The 9425-nt window shown below is 41.8% G+C and overlaps 1 long non-coding RNA gene across 1 annotated transcript; it reads right to left on the bottom strand.

Annotated features, from left to right (window-relative positions):
* Positions 1–490: 490 nt before the first annotated feature.
* Positions 491–3685, bottom strand: LOC310761759. The gene is made up of 3 exons (XR_014547706.1): positions 3665–3685; positions 1392–1710; positions 491–1354 (listed from the first exon to the last, which is right to left on the bottom strand). It is a non-coding gene; the product is annotated as an uncharacterized lncRNA (long non-coding RNA).
* Positions 3686–9425: the final 5740 nt, after the last annotated feature.

The following is a 9425-nucleotide window of genomic DNA, read 5'->3' as shown; positions in this document are numbered from 1 at the left end:
GTTAATGACACAAACATAGCTGCTTGCTGTGGGCATGTCACATTATTCTCTTTGTGAACTGCCTTTGACTATGTACTACAGGTTTTGATGCTCAGTGCTGAAAAGGTACATTTTAAAAAAGGGTAGGGGAAGACAATGCCATAGAATCTGTTCTAACAAGGCACAGATAAACTTTGTTCTCTGCAGTCTACTTTCTCAAACTCTGGATCTGTATTTAAATGGGAATACAAAAAGGGGAGGTGTGAGGAGGCCAAGAAAATAAGCTAATGAGTTCAAAGTTACAAAAAACGGATTTGTTTTTAATTCTTTTTTTAGCTATTTGTCTTTTGTATTTTGATTCCTCTTTTTTCTTTTTCATGTATTTTTCAATGTTCTCTTTTTTGTATCTTTTTCTTTTTATATGACCTTTTTTCATTTTGTAAACTTATGTTTTTGTAAAACTTCAATAAATATCTTTTTTAAAAAAACAAACTCTGGATCTGAACACTTTTGATAAAAATAAATCTGAAATAAAGGGTATTTTGAAGCACACTGACATAGCATTTTTAAGCGTTTATGCTCCTGGGAACTGCAGTTTACCCCTCACAAGAGCTACAATTCCCATCACCCTTAACAAACTACAGTTCTTGGGATTCTTTTTTCAGAGAGTGAGAATGTGTTTTAAATATATGGTGTGTACACAGACTATACTGCCTACATGCCCCAGTGTGAGAACATTCCTAGACTCAAGTCAGAAATCCTGAGAACAAAACATTTTGGCTTACATAGGAGCAATCCTTTTCAGGCCAATGAGAAGACACGGAAATAAGTTGTTTGACCCAAGGTCTTTGGGCCTTTGGCTTTGTTGCCTAGGAAGGCTATGCTATGCCGGGCAGGAGCCCAAGTTTTAAAGCCCATTCTGTCTTATGTTTCAGAGCTAGCTGAAGAATCTGTCTTGAAGACCTTGGAAATATGACTCACCCCAACAGTCCATCTCTATACTGAAGATTCATAAGGAACTACCAAGGCAGTTTAACAGAGCTTTGAGCTAGAGCCATCTGAAGATCTGTTATAACTCAGATCAAAGGAAGGGAAAGTTGTGTACAAAACTATATTCTGAGTCATATGTACTTATAAACTCATTCTCCAAATGCTAATACTTACATAGCCAAACCAGTACCACCCATCAAAAGAGGAAGATGTCAACAGATTTGGGAGAATCCCAAGGTTTTCAGAAAAAAACTTGGGGGTGAGAAGCAAGGGAGATTCTTCCCGATAAGGACCGGGCATTATTTATTTGCATTTATGAGTCACTTCCCATAAAATTATTTGAATCTCACATCAGAAACATCAGTGTGAGGTGGTAGCTGTGATGCTGCTCTGTCTGTGCAAGTCTTTGCAGGAGGCCTCACCAGCAATAAATCAGGCTAGAGGTAAGCCCTTTTTCTCAGCATGCAGATAAAACAGAAATGGTTAGAGGGAGGCATGGGTTTGATAAGGAATTGGGGGGGGGGGGGGGAGGAAGGAAGGAAACTTGTTATGTACTGAAGTTCTCACCCTGGGCCAGCAGGGGGATACTGTAGATAGTTTTCACTCAGGTCAACCTCTGCAAATAAGGAATTGAAAGTGACGTTCAGTGATTGGATAGTCACAGAAAGTTGTTACTGTTGCTTGTAGTTGAGCTCTATATAAGCAGGTTGGCTGAGCCCTTCAGTTCAGTTTTGTTCTGGCCTGTGAATAAACTAAGAGCTGTCTGAAGAATCGCTGTGTCGTCTGATCTGTTCACCCACAACTTAACAAAACTGGGAACATCAGGAGGCTGGAGAGAAGCAGAAGAATTGTCAGGACCCATTCCACCCTGTGTGCAGAGGGAGCAATTTAGAGGAACAGAGATAAAAGGGTGGAGCCCTCTAAAGCAGCATCGAAATAAAGGCGAGAAGAGAAAGGGGGAAATTCACAGAGCAAATAATAAGGAAATGAGGAACAAAGATACTAGAGTCAGAGGCTGGGACAAAAAGGTCCCAGTGGCAAGCTTATAACAGGACATTGGTAGACTATAGGAAAAGTAGGATAAAAGACAAGTCCAGTGATGAAAAGAGTGTCTGAGCTCCTGTAGCAACTGCCCGCCCCCCAAATATGCTATGGAGTAAGAATATATTGGCACTCTGAGATCCTCAGAGTCAGAGGAAGAAGTGGATAAACATAGATTGGATATAACAATTATCAATAGAAACAATTACACAATTAAGAATAGTAATGGAACAGTAATGGAATAGAGTATCTTGAAAAAAGGCATGGCTGGCCGGAGCCCTGAATAGGGGAAGTGTGCACTAAAACTGGGCACTCTGCTGTAAAGCCTCTTTTTGCTGGTTACACATATATTTGATAAACATTCAAAACACCATACTTGCTGAAAGTGTAAAGTAATGATATGCTATTCCTGAGTTATTTATAACCATTCCTAAATGATGCTTCCCCCATCCTTGCTAGATTATTTACCCATTTTAATTTGACAGCTATTTTAACCCTAGGCAGGTTGTGTAGTGTGGTTTTTTAAAAAAAAAGAAATCCAAAAAAATTACAAGCCAATAAGCCTGTTAAATATAGCTTCTCAGCTCTGTTCCTGTTATCTACTGCATAATTAGAAACTTGGTTGGAAACCAATTAATATTGGTTAGAAACAGGTGGGTTTTAAAAAAGTTTTAAGCACCCTCTAAATCAATGTTTCACCTTTAAATGCAACTAAGCCATCCATTGGCCATCTGAGAATTTGTCTGCAGAGCTGATGTTAGCTTTTAATTCCATAATTAAGTTCTGATTTAGGGATTTGCTTCACAATACAAACAATGATTAAAAAAATGTATCGTGGCTACTTCAAGAGCCCTACCAAAATAATGTCACCCTGTTGAGGATGGGTCTAAATGCACATTTGGCAGAAAGTATTAGCATTTATTTATTTCATACAATTCATATAACCTCTTGATTGGTGGGGAGGCGGATGGAGAACAAAGCTCCTCAAAGCAGTTTTGCCCAGGGGTCAGACAGAAAAGTATTTTGGAGCATACTGAGGCAGCTATCAGTCACCTGAATTTAGCTTGTGGACCACTGGTGATCTGCAAACCACAGTTTGGGAACTCTTGATCTATACCAGTATCCTTCAAGCTTTGGTCCCTGGATGTTGCTGGACTTCAAAACTCATCAGCTCTGACCATTGTCAAAGCTGGCTGGAGATGGTGGGAATTGTAGTCCAACTACATTATAGGGACCCAAGGTCTTATCCTCTCTTTAGTATGTATAATTCCCTTTTGAAGTGATCAAGGCTAGTGACCATCACAGCTTGTTCGATGCAGCATGTTCCATTAATTACATTATGTACTTCCTTTTGTGTGCGCTGTTTCTTTCACCATTCAACTTCACTGGATGACCCTGGCTTCTAGTATTATGAGAGTGGGGGAATGGTTTAGATAATGAGCAAGGGCAAGCCTTGGGCTCATGTGCTTCCTCCTATCAGCCCTCTCCCCCTTATGTGCAAAGAACATTCTGTCTATGTTTGCCGCAAACCACAGTTTGCAATTTTGTCTGAACCCAGGAAACGATTATTTGCCCACAAACCAGGGTCACAGAACATATTGTATCGCTTATTTTTCGTTCTCTGTAACAATTGTTGCCCCAACAGGCTGCTTACCCAGTTCCAGATGTTGTTGTTGTTGTTACATTATTAATTGTTGTTAACAGATGTACAGACCGCTTCATAGCACAAAGCCATCGAAGCTGTGTACAAGATAAAAACAAGATTAAAAACAGAATAAGCCATGAAAACACAAGTTCTAAAAATGACAAAATGAGTTCGGCAAACTCTAAAAACATTAAAGCAATTTCATCCGATATATAATTGTTCCATAAGTGACTGGACCACACCTCTAGGTAGCCCTCTTAAACAAACAAAAGTCTTTAGCAGACATCTTAATATCGTTCTATGAGGTGCCTGTTTAATTTTGACTGATGACTGATTCGAAAAAGCTGAAGCAACACCTAAACGCCCAGTTTCTGTACTGGGCAGGGCAGGGATATAGGTAAGGCAGTCCAGTTCCTTATATACCCTGGCCCCAAGTGTTTGGCTTGCAAAAGATGCTGCCTTTAAATATCTGCCCCTGATGCTTCAACCAACTCAGGTCCTTAACTTGCTGAGACTCGCAATCTGTTCCCAGGCACAGTTCAGGCTTATCTGACCCATGTTGCAACTGGGTGTGTGAAAATACCTGCCGTAAATCCTTCAGCGAAAGCCATGCTAATGGTTGGAGCAGCATTGATAGTCACATATGCCAATGTTGGCAAGGGTGAGGTCTGGAGACTTGAAAGGAAGTGAATTCCAACCTGCTGCCTTTCTGTCTTGTTTGGCTGATTTTTTTCCTCCAAACAAAACTTCATAGTGGTCTCGCTCAGCTTTTGTTCATTTCCATGCCACTGCCGCAGAATAATTTATTGGTCGGTTGTGTTTCACACTAACCATTATTTCGCATGGTATTGGAATGTCCCACAAGTGTCATAAAAGCCATTCCTAACATTTTATTTATATTCTCTTCTGCAGTTGCACCCAGAGCCACATACATAACAAAGAGAAATACGCAAGCTCAATAATGAAATACAAGAAAAGCCGGGAGCCCAAGTGTAACTGAAGCCAGAGACAATGACAATTAGAGCCAAACTATTCTAGTTTTGCCCCTAACCTTCCTGGAAGTACAAGAGCAATACTGAGAGCAAGGAGGAGAAAACTGGCAGCCAGTGTCACCTCCTAGACTGGATGCAAGGAATAAGGCAGGCAGGTGGGGGCTGGCTGAGGGCAGATTGACTTTGGCCTCATTCATCCTAATGGTCCAGCATCCACTGGTTGGACAGTCATTCCAAAGCCACAGCATGACCACTGAAAAGACCTAGAGTTATTTCCCAAACTTATTGGTGCATAAGCAGAATGGACCGCATGAATGAATTCTGAATTGAACTGGAACAGAATTAGTTCATTTTTCAAGGGGGTGGATCCCACCCCTTCCCTTTCAAGCTTGCACGCCCAGCCCCACATAACTGAACTGAGAGTGAAGCCTCCATAGTTAGCCTCAGGAGCAAGGCAGGTCCTCAAGGCATCCTCGGCCCAGGCTGTTTAGGGCTTCATTACTTATATACAGTGGTACCTCGGGTTAAGTACATAATTCGTTCCGGAGGTCTGTACTTAACCTGAAACTGTTCTTAACCTGAAGCACCACTTTAGTTAATGGGGCCTCCTGCTGCCACCGCGCCGCCGGAGCACGATTTCTGTTCTCATCCTGAAGCAAAGTTCTTAACCTGAAGCACTATTTCTGGGTTAGCAGAGTCTGTAACCTGAAGCGTATGTAACCTGAAGCGTATGTAACTCGAGGTACCACTGTACTGCCATCTATATATGATGCCTTTAAAAGAACAGGTTACACCAAGGAGCTTATACAATCTAAAAAAAACCCAGAAACAAGATTAACTATGGATCCTTGTATGCCGCTCTGAGAGCTTTCGTGGGTAAAAAGTGTGGTAAAAATGCTGTAAGTAAAACCAATCAAGCAATATATAGTCACCTTATGCTTATTCTTGGACTGGTCCAAGCCATGTTGGCACGCAAGCCACACCCCAAAATGGTGCTCCCCTCCCTGCCAGGGAAGAATGGATGAGGGGAGATCTACATCGGGAATAAGGGGAGAATAAGGTTTGACATGTAGATCTGCTACCCCCGTGGATCCTGCTGCCTGAGGTCGTTGCCTCACCTTGCTTCATGGGTGGATCAGGCCCGCCTGTGAGGAAGATCCTCTCCTGTTTGATGTGTAAATGGGACTACTGAATGGTGTTGTATCAAAGTAAAGGATTTTATATTTACCTTACCTCAGTCCTGCAGCCTTGGCACTGCTAACTGGGTATGGGCAAACCAACTGAGGCCATATCTAGATTGCAGGAAGGTGTGGTTCTTGCAGGGGAAGCCTGTAATGTTTATAATTGGCAGTGCACATATTAGAGTATATGATGCCAGACCTAGTTGATAAGAAATATAAGCTAACTACTGAATGGGCTTTCCTTGTGCAAACAAACTTAACATGTGGCTAAATAAACACAACATGTTTATCTACGACAGATTAAATGAAACTCTTTATTTGAATTTGTATCAAGGATTTTTTTATTGTAAATGCCCAAAGTCAACAAGAAAACCACAAAGACCAAGGACACACTCAGGTCGGCAGGTCGATCTACATACAGAGCCAAAGCAAATATACAGGAAGTTTCAATCAAACCCTCTTTTCCTCTCAGAGCTAGTTTCCATAGTGGTTTAACCATCAATTTCTCTTCTCAGGGAACTCTGGGAATTGTAGCCTTGTGTAGGGAATAGGGTTCTGCTAACAGCTCTCAGCACCACCATTAACTAATTACAGCTCCCAGGATTCACTGTTTTGCAATATAATTTTAAATGTATAATGCAGATAAGGCCTGCCTACCTGGAGATGCCAGGTATTAAATCTGGAACCTTTTCCATGTGAAGCACTCACTCTGTCACTGAGCTACTCCAACTCAAAAGCTTGCTCAGTATTTGAGACATTGTTGTTGGTCCAAATAAATGTATTGCCTTACCTAGGCTGAAATAAGTGCTAATGTAAAGATTATCATGTTGTTCTTACACACGTATCCCTGCTCAGAACCTGTGTGTTCCAATTAGGGCTTGACAGAGAGCAGAGCAACCACTAGTCTGGACATGGGTTTAATTTCCAAGGAAGGGTGTCAGTCAGTGCTTTCCTTCTAGAAAAAATGGTGCCGGTACTGCGTATCCTTGAGTACCGCCAGAAAAAAAGCACGGGTGTCAGTCATATACATGATTTAAGCTTCTTAGCTGCGATTTCGCTACTCTTACTTCAACATGAATCCCTTCTAATTCCTGGATCCAGCAAGTGTTAAAATCTAATGAAGGGTCACATTGTTGAATTAGCCTGGCAAGGGCCATGATGACCCCTAAGTATGGGTCATTAATGTATTTTTAGACTTTGTTGGAAGCTGCCCAGAGTGGCTGGGGAAACCCAGCCAGATGGGCCAGGTACAAATAATAAACCACGACCCCCCCCATCATCATCATCAATGCTTGTTTTCTGGGGGGACGCAGGCGTACACATACCCCTAAACATTTTGTGAATCTAAGTTTGGCCTCATTGAGGGGCAGTATTTCAATATCAGTAGGGAAATGAAAGTACCCCTTAACATTTTTTTATAGAAAAAAAGCACTGGTCATTATTATAAGAAGTAGGAACATAAAATAGAGGTTTTCAAACTTTTTTTTAGCTGGGCCACATTTTCAGAATAAAAATGTGCTTGCACCACACTGATTTTTTTTATTGCCAAGAAATGCATTGGAAAAGAAAAGAAAAGGATACTCCTAGCAGCGCTTTATTTATAACATAGAGCACAACCCCTTTATAATATGATTGTGGGACATCCAGAAAGTATAAAACAATGCAGCTGCATACGAACATGAATCATTTCCAATATATATTGATTGTCCTTGAACCACACTTGCCATCCTCTCCTGCCACACCAGTGAGCCCTTTGAGAGCCACTGACATAAAAGCCTGCTCACTGTCTGTTAGCATTTAAGTTGGTCCCAGTGAAGGCATTGCCCTACTGTGATTTCCTCACCTCACCAACGGACCAGCAATGGCTGCCTATGCTTCCTATGGTACTTAAAGTAAATGTAGGTTCATGTCAATTTTATTATAATTGTTTTATGGTCATGTTATGATTTCAAAAATTATTTAAAGGCTCCTTTGCTTATGCCACTTGTTTGCTAGCCTGCTGTAAGGGGCACCTCTCTCAATGTACACCAGGCGTACCAATTTCTAATACAACAAACGGTTGAAGGATTCCTATTGTACTGTACACAAAACAGTGTGCAGCCTCCCTCATCACATATTGTCCTTTCTTGGTTTGCTCTGCCCTCTCATGGCACAGGATCTTACTACATCTTGTGCTAATATTAATTGTGCAATGAATGTTAAACTCAGGCCTAATTTGCACTACACGTTTAAAGTAATACTACACCACTTTAAATAGTCATGGCTTCCCTCAAGAATCCTGGGAACTGTAGTTTGCTAAGGGGACTGAGAGTTTTTAGGAGACCCCTATTCCCCCCCCCAACAACTATAGTTCTCAGAATGGTTTAACAACCACTCTTCCCAGGGAACTCTGGGAATCGTAAGTCTGTGAGGGGAATAGAGGGGTCCCCTAACAATGCACAATCCATTGAGCCATATTTATTTTTTCCTGTTGAATATGAAGAATAGGGACACGGGTGGCACTGTGGGTTAAACCACAGAGCCTAGGACTTGCCGATCAGAAGGTCGGAGGTTCGAATCCCCGCAACGGGGTGATCTCCCGTTGCTCGGTCCCTGCTCCTGCCAACCTAGCAGTTCGAAAGCACCTCAAAGTGCAAGTAGATAAATAGGTACCACTCCAGTGGGAAGGTAAATGGTGTTTCCGTGCGCTGCTCTGGTTCGTCAGAAGCGGCTTAGTCATGCTGGCCACATGACCTGGAAGCTGTACGCCGGCTCCCTCGGCCAATAAAGCGAGATGAGCGCCGCAACCCCAGAATCAATCACGACTGGACCTAATGGTCAGGGGTCCCTTTACCTTTACCTATGAAGATGATCTAAACTATCGCTGTACTTCCCTCAGTCATGGTCATGGCTACAGTTATGGGGCCATTTTGTTTTTGTTTTTCTTTGACTGATTTGCACATCCTGTTGATTTTTTGCAGTTATATTCCGAAAATTAATAAACATGGTTTTTTAAAAAAAACAACAGACAAACCTACAGTTCCCAGGATTCTTGAGGGGGAAGCAAAGATGGTTTAAAGTGGTGTTGCATTGCTTCAAATGTACAGAGCAGATGGAGCCAAAAAGAGCTTGGAGTTATGGTGAGTAATTAATTGCATATATGAGCTGAGCCAGAGGAATAAAAATCCATTAGGAGGCATCAGACCAGGATAGGCAACCTTTTTCCCCTGCTGAGACCACAGATAGCCTTTGGGGTAATCTGTGGGACTTAGACTGCTTCATTGAGCAGGGTTGGAGCCACAGGTGGCTGGGGGTCACCACAACCCAACTCTGCTACCTCCATTGCTTCCATTTCCCCCTTTTTGTCACTAGGGATGGGGGGAGAAATTCAATTCAGTTCACATTTACAGGAGAACAAATCTTATTTGCAGTCTCTGAGACACAGCAATCCTAGGGTAAAGCCTGTATTTGTGAAAACAGCATACAAAAATATGTTATATTAGGGGAAACTGCTTTGCAAAAATGTGTATGTTATGCAACATTGCATATAAACAAGGGTATGCTGGAAGAAATTAGTACTAAAAACAGGTTAAGAGCAAAAGAATTTAAAATGTTCTC

This window comes from Podarcis filfolensis, assembly GCF_964270895.1.
Source record: "Podarcis filfolensis genome assembly, chromosome: 4".
Classification (NCBI taxonomy): domain Eukaryota; kingdom Metazoa; phylum Chordata; class Lepidosauria; order Squamata; family Lacertidae; genus Podarcis; species Podarcis filfolensis.
The sequence above is the reverse complement of the archived record's forward strand: the minus strand, read 5'-3'. Positions and strand labels throughout refer to the sequence as shown.